We start from the raw sequence: 12,110 nt of genomic DNA, 5'->3' as shown, positions 1-12,110 counted from the left end.
GTATTCATGATTATTAAAATTAATTCAGTATTTAAACAGTTCAACCTAAATATGTATAACTGAATTTCTTAATTATAGTTTAGGTACAAAGAAACGATTCGTAGATATATTTAAGTCCATGGCGAAATTGTAGATTCATTTCAAGGGTTAAAAACCTATCTGTATTTAGGAAGAAATGGCACTATTGGTGACCTGACATCGATTTTCTAAAAGTAAAAACAAGGCATCGATTTGGAAATTAATTTTGGAGGGCAAGAGGTTAAACTACTTCAGAATAATTTAAAACGCGGCATTTCGGTTTCAATTCACTATGAATTTTTATATTTCATGAGTGGATATTTAATGGCAGGATTAGGTTTTTTTAAAATTCGTTATATTTCAAAAGTAGGTTACAATAAGGGAAAAAAATGAACGTAGAAAATGGTAGTTTGCGATGAGGAAAGTCTATGAAAAAGTAAAATGTTTTAACAGTCATTAATTATCACCACACTGCAGCACATTATTATCTGTCCTTTTATCACAATAGCCATCGCGATCAAAAGGGATCAGGTCAATTTTACTAGTTTTAGATAATAAATAAAGCTAGTTGCACGCGAATCTGTTAAGAAGTATTTGTAAGTAAGTGGCTTGTAATATAAAAGATAAGCGTGATATTCAGCTTACCTGAACTACTTCTCTTCTTTTCCTTAAAGAGTCTTTGTTACCAGTGTCCACCGCCGTAGCCTAACTCAAGTCCTCCTTTTCCACCTCCGAATCCGCCTCCGAATCCAATTCCTTTTCCACCACCAAAGCCGCCTCCAAATCCAATTCCTTTACCACCCCCAAATCCGCCTCCGTAGTCGCCTCCTGAACCTCCTCCTCCATAGCCACCATCATCCTTAACTGTTACAACCTTGACAATGGGCACGGGAACTTTAACGGTTTTAATAACAGGAACCTTCACTGGAACTTTAACGGTTTTAATAACGGGAACCTTTACTGGAACTTTAACTGGAACTTTCACAGTCTTGACGATGATCTTACCACCATCTCCACCACCTCCACCATATCCGCCTCCATATCCACCTCCCAGCTCAAGTCCCTTACCGCCTCCGAATCCTCCTCCATAGCCTCCACCCAATTCTAATCCTTTTCCACCTCCAAATCCACCTCCATAGCCTCCTACGAGTTCTAATCCTTTTCCACCTCCAAATCCACCTCCATATCCTCCTCCTCCCAGTTCAAGTCCTTTTCCACCTCCGAATCCGCCTCCGTAGCCACCGCCAAGCTCAAGACCCTTTCCTCCTCCAAATCCACCTCCATAGCCTCCGCCTAATTCTAATCCTTTTCCACCTCCGAATCCACCTCCATAGCCTCCTCCGAGTTCAAGTCCCTTTCCATCTCCAAATCCACCTCCATAACCACCTCCAAGTTCTAATCCTTTTCCTCCTCCAAAACCACCTCCACCGCCTCCACCATATCCGCCTCCGAGGTCAAGTCCTTTTATAATAATAATTCCCTTTCCGCCACCACCACCACCCCCTCCAAATCCACCACCCCCTCCATATCCACCACCTCCTTTTCCACCACCACCACCACCTCCTCCTCCATATCCACCGCCACCAAGTTCTAATCCTTTGATGCAATTGGAAGACCTAACAAGCAGGAATACTGCCAAGAATGAGAACTAGAAGAGAAAAGAAAAATCAGTTAGCCAAAAATCCCTAAATGTATCACTATAATTGCAAATCTACTAAAGATAAAAATAAAAAAATAATTGTTCTACGCAAAAACTTATTTTGTTATTTGGAATTTCCGGTTTTAAACTATCATCAAGTTCCATAAGCGATCTAGATCAACAAAGTAAAAATTCTAATTGAGCATCAAATATTGGGACTTGCACCAAAAAAGGATAAAAGTTTGTATTTATGCCAATAGACTGTCTTAGCAATTATACCCAACACTAAATTGGTGAAAAAATTGGAATTTATAATGATAATTATTATTAAATAAATTCTTTGCGTGCTTTAATATAAATACATCATCAGTATACCGCAGACATTGACCAACTCCAAAGGAGATGGTCAATTTGCTTTTAGATTATGGGAATTACAATATAATGCGTGTCACTGAGGAAAATTAACTCGTTATATTAATTTAATTTAGTTTAATTAATATAAGATTTAATTAATCACTTGGAGAATTCATTATTCGGCAGAAAACTCAAAAAATTAGCTAACATCTGTGTAGCAAAGGTACATTGGCGATTTTTAAAACCAAAAAGAAAAAACTAAAATGGCTCTAGTTCCAAGAATCCATATTCCCAGCAGAACAATCAGACTACAACGCACCAGACAGAAATGAATCGTATCGCTCGAGGAATCCTATGCAGTCAATGAAGAGATGTCCGTATGTACTCACCAAGCTCTTCATGGTTAGCGAGGAAACCCAACGATATCACACAGTTGGAAGAGATGAATGTTGTGTCCATATGTGTGGGGCGAGGTGTATTTATACTGATTTCTCTCTCCTATTTCGTAAGGGGAAGGTACACGCCTTCGAGCTCCTTTCCCCCGGCTTGTTCCCTCATTGGCTTTTCCATTTACTCCTCTAGACAATGAGCAAGGCAGGGTGTAATATGACTCCAGGGAACGTCATTGCTTCTTCCGTCTTGGGCTTATGCAATGGAGAATTATCGACGTCTGGAATAAAAAACGCTCCAACTTAGCTGTGTTTGAGAGGAGAAGGCGATGCCCTGTAGCGTCCAGCAGTCTGGCCTAATTCGCAGACAGGTGGCGGAGACAGTGAATGAAAAAAGATTAGTTGGTGCACACAGAAGGGGAAAACTAAGGAACTTCGAAGAAAAAAACTGGGCCATTTATCCCTGTTTCTAACCTACGGAAAAATTAAGTGTCTCATAACGTCGCTATTCAGACGCTGTCCGTGTTGAAAAGATCGCTTGCTGTTTCCTGGTGTTATTATCAGCTTAAACTCGTGGGTGTCCTCCAAACCGCATAAACCCATCGGGCAATTAGAGGGAATCGCTCTGACCGATAATTGGTTCTCTTCATTGATTTTCCTTTGCCCTTATGTTCCTCTGTCACTTAACATGTTTGGTCTCACACAAAGAAAAATGGCGCCTCGAAGACCTCAATTGTTTCGATATTGCCTGTAATAATACTGACAGATTAAAAATTTTAGGCTGCTTTTAATTTGTAACACTTTATTTATTTATACAAGAAAGCACTCACTTTAAGATAAATGAAGTGTACGTGTTTAAAAGAAATTCGGCCCTGCTTTTTTTGTAATATTCGTGAATTCAAAAGAATAATGGCATTTTATTTAACATTAAAATTTATAGCCATTAAAAACTCTACTTCATTTTAGGAATTAAACATCTTGTGATTTTATAGGGTTTTCTGTGACCCTATGGTAACGGTAGCGGACATCGCACGATTCAAAGATGGTTGTTGTAGTTGTAGTAGAGTTTTAGGAGTATCGGCGACTAAGGCCATATTGCTCCTTGTTTACTGACTGTACATTGCGTGTGTGTGGCCGATTTTCTGTTTTATTGAACAAAAAGCCCCAGTTTCCAAGAGAAAAAGTTATGCTACCTTTACATGAGACCGATTAACTCGGCCACGTTGTGAAAAAGGCTCATAAAAACCATGGTACCTGTGCTACTCACAGGGCCACGAGGGGGGTCATGAAGTGAGTCAAATCCTCTACTGCTACTGAGGTCGAAATACTGCAGTACAGCGTAAGGGCTGATTACATATTTCGATAGATATATTATGGAATGTCTGGATCGACGACACGCAATGGATTGGTCGATGGTATGCAATTTCTGGATCGATGAGATGCACCCACACACACACACATGTTGACATTCAGTCAAACTGAGTTTTTGGTCAGAAAAAACTTACAGGTTTTTGAATAGAATCCCTAAAAATGTAATATATAACTCACAATATAGATGGAAAAGCAAGAAATATAGGAAGGTAAACTGTAGAAAAAAAAATTATAGAATATCGGGGCCCACAAATTAGCAGCACTTTAATTGAGCTACTATTCTTACAACATCTGCGTGCTCATTTAGGAAAGTAAAACCACAATTAATGGGAGAATTAACCGTGTAACTGTCCCAGACACCGTCTAACATAGCCATAGTGTAAAGAAGTCCATATAAATTCAATCCATCTAGGTGGGAAATCTATTTCAGCTGCAAGGGAGAGAGATATTTATTAGATGTTGACTTACGCATGTTATGATTTTATGCTCAATAAATGGAAAAATTTGATCGACTTTTCCCGAAAACTTAGAACCACATGCCTTCATATAACACAAAGAAAGACAATAGCAGCCAAAGTTGTGTTTATGAGTGGAAAATGTAGTTAAGAACCTTGTCCTCCTACATTTAGACCTCACATAGCCCAGTGGTCAGTATAGCAGTACACACATTTTATTGGACTGTGGTTTGAGCCTATGTGAACACGGTTAAGGTTGTGTTCTGTAAAGGTTGATTAAGGGCTTTTAGACCCTTCAGCATCTTAGGTCATATTGCTCCTTGAGTGTGTTCTGTGGTCTATTTGCTGTTTACTGGAGGAAAGACCGAGTTTCCAGAGGAAAAAACCATGCTACCATCACCTGAGTCCGACAGCTCGGTTTTGAAAAAGGCCCATAAAAATTCCGCGCTCATTGACGGGATTCGAACTCGGGTCTTTCACACCCGGTGTGGAGAGGAAGAGACCCAAGGTCGGTGATTATACCAACTCTGCTACCCACAAGGTCATTCTTGTCAAGCTCTGAACTCCTATGACCAACGTGGTCATCATAGAATATAAAAAGAAGATTATTTTAAAAAAATAATTGATGTCAATAATTAATATTCCTTTAGAATAAAATATAAGGTAAAATTAACTTCAAAGTCAATCGTTTACCGTTAGGATTAATAACATGTTTGCAACTTTTGAGAATTTTATTTGTTGAATGCAGAAAATGAAACCGGATATCTTTAAGTAAATCAGCAGCGATATTCTTTATTGCTATTCTAAACAGCCTTAGCATATTTGTTGGGAAAAAACCAGTTTCAATAAATAAGGACGTTTAGTTAGGTAATTACATGAAAAGCATTTTCACAAGAAAAATTTACATGAAGCAAAAAATACACCAACAGTTGTCAACACGATGATTTAAACATCAGCCTGCTCCAGGATAAAAAAAATTCGAAAAAAAAAGGATCAACTCTGTGGACAAAAAGAGTATCACCAAACTGTCGCTGAGGTATGTAGAGACTTAATATTAACTGTGATTTTTGGAGGGTTGGTTGTGTCGTCCAAATATCCTTGCTCAAAGAAAGAGAAAAGGTATAAGACGAGGCATTAGGAATGTTGGTGTTCTAGTGACAGCCTATTAGTGATGGCAACATTCTTAGCCTCCCTACTACCTGATTTAGTACAATTATACAACGGGAGTCAATTCTATTTATGAATATTAAAGTCACTGGAGGAGAGGAAACTGTTTTCCCTTATAATATGCATAAAACAGCATCAAATGATTAAGGTGAGGTGATTTTGCACAAAAAGAGGTCAAACATTACAACAGAAGTCTTTAACAGGGGACATCTGAGTGTAATTGTGAACCAACATTATCTTTGAAAGGATTCATAATTAGGGCAAGTGACATGAATGTTGGTTTAGGAATCCGGTAGTTAGGATTTCTATAGAAAAATTAAGTTGGGGAATTAAAAAATTATAGAAGGAAAGCGACTTTGAATTCAGACCGCATGTATAGGTATAATGAGCTAGAGCGCTGATATTTCATTCAGATAAGCATGCTTTTCCACTATGAAGTTTCATTCTTTCGAGAAAAATTTCAGGACATTTGCTGTGAATCTTTTACGTATGTTATGCTCTTCTAAGGATTACTTTCATCATAGCCTGGCAGCATAGTTAATTTCTAGATGATATTGAAGCCTGCTAAAGTATCACCATTAAATTGAGTCCAGATGTAAATAGTATTGGTTATAAGATGCATGTGATTCCTGGCCAGTCTACTAATCTAAAAACTGTCGCACAGCAAATAAAGTGCAAATGAATATCATCATCCTGGATGTAAAGTCTGCATTTAACAAAATCTCTGTGTCTGTATTAATATCACATTATTGGAAAATTCCTTCAGAATAACAGGATCTCGCCTCACGGGTCTCGGAAAGATCTTAGAAGAGAGACACTTCATTGTCATTCACCAACAGTTCCGATGCTATTGTACTACCTTTAGAGTTCCACAAAGAGAGGTGACATCCTGCTCCTCCCTATTTACAGCAACGTTGGAACCTCTTCTTGGAAATAGCAATAGCCATAGTCTACAATCGTATGCAGACGACTTTAAAATTTGTATCACTGTGACCAACCTGATCCTGGAACTACAATCTTGTAGAATGCGATGAAGAAAACCTCAAATATTAGCAATTACCTACAATCAATTGGGCTTAAAATAAAACCATCAAAAAAGGCGGAAATGACTTTCACTAAAAGGGGAGAAAGATAATCTCTACATTATCACTATACTTTACTATAAGCGGCATCTTGATAAAGAATGTTGATTATCATAAAGTCTTCAGCTTGGTATGGGACAGAAACTGTTCTTACAACATCATTTTTTGGAAGCAAAGAATAAACCTCTTTCTGCTCTTTGGATTTTCCTACAGGAGCTGGTTGGATTTCGCCGCAGTATAAAACTCGTCACAAAAATATAACCAAAAATTGCATCACGCCGGTTGCTCTTAGATTTAGGCATCGGCCAATCAGTATATCTGAAACAGTACATCGATTGGAGTATAGTGTATGGTGTTCATATCAAGCGACACTGGGATCTCCCCGAACTCGTTATACTAACTTTGAGACGCAATACAAATTTTGTAAAGACCATATAGTGTGGCGTTAGTGAGTGTTTGTGTCAAATTAGCGTAGGTTATGTTGTTATGTTGTTCACTTGGCCTCTTGGCCTAGGGGTCCGTGGAATACCACCACTGTTCCCCTAGTTACCGTCCATCGCTGCCCGTAGAGGCGGACCAAGTCAGGAGTAGGAAGTGAAATCTCTCTCGGGGCGAGCCCTCCTGCCGCCTGAGCTTACTAGGACGGCCACAATTAAAAAAAAAGAGTAATATTTTTATTGGAAAGGAGCGCAGGAATTACAGTCGTAGTGTGGAGTATAATTGAAGACAAAGATAGTGGATGATAGACTTCCATTAGGAGATGAAGTATAGGGGACAAGAGGGGCGCCCTCTTGTAACCTATACTTCCTGTACCCGGGATAGAGTAGTGGCATAGTGTTTCGGGTAAGGCGCCACCTGTGGTCTCCCACAACCGCACCATCTGTACTCTTGTGACGGATACAGGACTCTGTAAATGCCAGAAATGTGTGTGGCATGTTGTATGCGTATAGTATTGTGTTGGGTTCTGTTGTTTCTCTGGCTTCTTAGCTGCCGGGCCCCTACCAGGACCCTACCTGGCCCGCCACCACCACTGGGAGGTTAGCCAGGCTGCCCATCATACTCTGGCTGGCCTCTGCCAGGGTAGATGAGAAACCACTCATCATCCCTAAGGTTGCAAATATTACTGACCAACAAACAGTGCCAGTACATCCATATCTCTTGAACAGCTTGATTGTCGGGGTAATATATTTCCAGCCAACAATCAGAGCTGTCAATGACATGAACGTTGTCCTTCTGAGGGCATGTGAAAACAGAGGACAGATAGTTTGCGAAGAATACCATGCTAATCTACGGATCGAAGACATTTGTCTAAATGAATTTTCAACCTGCTAGAAGTTTTTTCTCCATAGGAGCCCTTTGTTCGTTTACTTTTCAAATTACACAAATTATTTATCATACATTATATAACTTGCTAAACATAATTAACATGCATCTTGCGCCATATTCTGTCTCCACCTTTCCTACGTGGCAGTCATATATGATGTTTTCAAAAGAAATTAATACGGTTTCGTGTTAATTAAAATATGTTTTAATTAACACGAATTTTGAACTATATTTTACTCATCCAAAGAAGGAAATGAATTATTCTGTTGTGGAAAAGAAAAATGAAAACAAAGCAAGGCTGCCCAAAGAAAAAAAAAGAAACTACCTATTTTTAAGTACTTATCTTGTAGATCTTTGAATTTCCCCAAGCCATCTGCCTCAACCAGCTACAGAGGTCACTTATTCCAGTAGCCAGCAACCCGCTGGCTAAAGGAAAATCTCTCGCAATCTAGTCTATAGCCTTTTTCTCTTAAAGCCCGCAGGATTGCACAGTTGATAGAATCGCCGTCTCCCTACACCGGGTGGAACAGTGCTCATTTCGTATCCTGTCAATGACGCGAGGAATTTTCATGGGTCTTTTTCTCAAAGTGGCTTCGTTAGTCAGTCTCGAGCGAGGCTAGCATGGTTTTTCTCCCGGAAACTCGAGTTTTTTGTCCAGCAGACAGGAAAATCGGCTACAGATCACATGCAATTTAATGACAATAAATATGGTCTTTGTTGCTGATGCGCCTACAAAAAAATAAACAAAACAAAACTTTCCTCTTAATTATAATTCATGCCTCCCTGCTGATTCTGGCACTATATAACACCATGAAAATTTCACTTTCAATCAAATTACTGTCTCCTCTCAGAAAATCACTCAGATCGCCCTCTAAGAACCCTAGTTGCCAAACTCTGTAGCCGATATATTCCAGGTCTTTGCTCACTTCCAACCTTTTCAAGAAGGTCGAAGTGTTTTCTTAGGTGTGCTTTCCATACCTAATTCCAAGTATGGTCTCAATACAACGAAAATACGTCTTCCCTACAAGTAACTAGCAAATTTCGTTTAGAAATGGGATCTCGAGTTAATGCTGGAATATCTAGAGGCTTGGAAAAAGTATCATCACTAAATTTAACCTGAACAGAAAATTGCATTTCATTTACCGATGAATTTGAAAATACAGCGATCAAACCATCAATCAACAACATCTTTCGGCCATAGCATACCGTAATGTTTTAAAGACGTGCATAGTATTTTTGTCCATTCTCTGATGAAGCTCTAAAGAGAGCCTAAAGTATCTTTGGGTTTGTTTAATATATCCTGTTTATTATTAGTGCAAACCATCAGAGATCATGCTACAGTATTAATGATATGGAGGGTGCAAAAGTAATAAACTGCTAGAACATCATTAAAGAAAGCGGGTCACGTGGCAACAGTAAGGAGATGGGTGGAAACTAAACGCTTTATAAAACTGGCCAATTTTCGGCGATTGCGCGTGATAGGAGAAGTTGCTTGATTTTTCCTAAATGTATTTTTTTTTCCTAAGTAGATAAAGCTTAAGTGTTTTCTGTGGTCTTTGCCTGTTTTGATTATGCAGATGAATATTTATATACTGCGCCACCTGTGAAACCCATATATTTTGCATCCTTGCGCTACTTTTTGACTGCTTCCTTTACTGCATCATCCGTGTGGAATGTTGGTGTAGCCCAAACTATTTTTAGTGCAATGCCAAAAAGTATAGAGAAATATTTTGATAGACAATTCTATATTACTCTGGTTATTGACGAACTAATGATTCCAAGAAATGCTGACAGAATTGAGTGGAAATCGTACTGATGCCATTCAAACTAAATAACAATCTTTCTTTGGCCTTAACCAAATTTTCTTCATTGGCAAAACGTTATTTTGGTTTATTCTTCGTGTGTGATATTTCCTCCCCTGTTCTGTCCCAAATGTTCCTTACTAGTAACCAGATCACGAAATGGATTAAGGTCTTGAAAGTTCTTATTTTTAATGCCCTCTAGACAAGAGTTTTTTTTTTTAATATTCATCTTTCTTCCCTATTGCTCTTGTCTAAAACCCCACTCTCGACTTGTCATCCAGATGTTTTTCAGCCACTCCTTTTCCTTTCACTGGCTGTTTAACCTATTTTATTATACTTCTTGTTACTACATATAACCTCGGCTCTCGCTGTGATTGAAAGAAAACAAGGGAAGAATATGGCAAATGGAAACGAAATTAAGAACACTGATTTTCAGATAACACTTCAAATCTGCATGTACATAATTCTAATTGTAAAATGCACGTTGGCTAACTGGTAAATGTTTGTGGTCACGAAATGTTAAAATCAAATAAATAAAAAGAAAAAACGATATTTATGAGGCTTTCCTTTTAATAATTAGGGATGAAAGTAATCCTATAAAAACTAAAGTAGTATTTCTCTTTTACAATTCAAGTCCAAAAATAAAATCTCAGAAGATCTTTTTAAAGCGCATGCATTCTGCAGTGAACAGTTGATTTCTCTGTCAGTGGTTCTTAACAGGTAGGTCGCGATCTCTTCCTCCCCCGGGATTCTGAAGAATATCGTGGGAGTTGTACCAAAATAAATAAATTACAGTGTCAAAAGAAGATGGGAACTAAGGTTGTTGTTTCCACCAAATGAGACAAGGAACTGTTTATTCCTGAAGGAGTAGCTAGTAAAAGAAGGTTGGGTTCCCTCCCCGGAAATTCGAATTTTTCATCCAGCAAACAGGAAACGGACATAAAAGCACATGAATTTATATGTAGTGATAAAGTATCAAATGCACCAACTTGTATTTCTGGTCTTTCTTTCCTCTGTTCAGCACCATCTTGCTGGAAAATATTTAAAGAAAGATTTAGCCGTCGTAGTTTAATATTCCAGGACACGTTCGCCATTCACTGTTAGCTGTTGCAAAATGTCTTTGGAGTTTTTTCAGCTTAATGCATTGCTTATAAACAAAAATTTTACTAATTATGTTTTCATATGTCATTTGCAAATTGCTTCATTCCTGCACATCCAGTTATTAATGCTTTAAAATGCGTAAGGACTTTATAATGCGTGTATTAAGTATAATTTTATTCAAGACACGCGAGTTAGATCTCAAAACAGAGAACACCTGTTTTATTAATGAACTGAGTTTGTTGTATTCATTGCACGTGGATAAGCTTTTAGACATAATCAGTAGGTGTCTTTTTAATGTCTCCACAAATACTCACTGTAAAGAGAACTTGAGTTTGACATTTATTTTTTTTTCCTTATGCCTTGAAACACTGTAGAGAACTACGATTACTCATAAACTTCAATTTGGTTATTTGCCAATTATTCGAACCCAAATCTTTAATATAGGTTATACAAGGATGAAGATGGACAGGCCGCGTGAGCAGCGGAGAAGAGATGACTGACAGACAGACATTTTCTAATATGACTGCTAGGATGGTTTCATAATGTATATTGTGCTGACCGCGAGGACTAACGGAAGGAACTGTGGAGGCTATCTCAAAGACAGTTGTCTAATCAAGGTTCTGATAACAGAGAGATAAAAATGGATGTTTAATTTATGAAAATTGGAACGCTGAATTCATCCACTAGACAGAGGAATGAAGATCGAATTAAAAATATTAAGCAAATACCAATAAAAATAATGAATGTTTTAATTTAATACACGTTTTCGTATTAAAGAAAACAACTGATATAAAAAATTGAAACTACTTTACTTATTTAGAGTCCACATTACGCATCAGGATTATATAAAAAAATATTTAATTAAAAAAATAATAATAATTCGCCAACCTCGCCTAGCTACTCTCCAACTTTTTGTTTTGTTGCGTACTTCTTTATGTATGTGTATCTACCAAGCAGTTCTGCTTATTTATAAAAACATGAAACTCAGTTTTCCTGATGCGGTAATAATATCTAAGTTTCAACATTATTGTATAATGATGTTGAAAGAAAACGGTCTGAACGGTGGTCGCTCAAAAAAACGCGAAATGCAAGCTTCTGTTTCCTCAATTTTTTTTGTTAACAGCTCCTTATTTAAGAAAAATTATTTATATTGCAATTTTACTTCTTTTTAAATTAAACAGCGCAACGTACAAATCATGCCTACGAAATAATGTTCTTCTAGTTGCACTAGTTGCAGGATTAAATCTGAAGACTGAAAGCGAGAATACCACTGCATTTTGTGTAAAAACCTAATATCTGTTTATGCTTTGTTTCAACAAAATCATATGATTATTTCTAGCATTGTAAATGCTTTTATTGTTAGCGCAGTTGGTATAGTAGTAGTAGTAGAGGCATGTGATGCAAGAAAG

Source organism: Mastigoproctus giganteus, chromosome 10 (assembly GCF_048544385.1).
Source record: "Mastigoproctus giganteus isolate SK-2022 chromosome 10, ASM4854438v1, whole genome shotgun sequence".
Lineage (NCBI taxonomy): Eukaryota > Metazoa > Arthropoda > Arachnida > Uropygi > Thelyphonidae > Mastigoproctus > Mastigoproctus giganteus.
Note: the sequence above shows the minus strand (reverse complement) of the source record.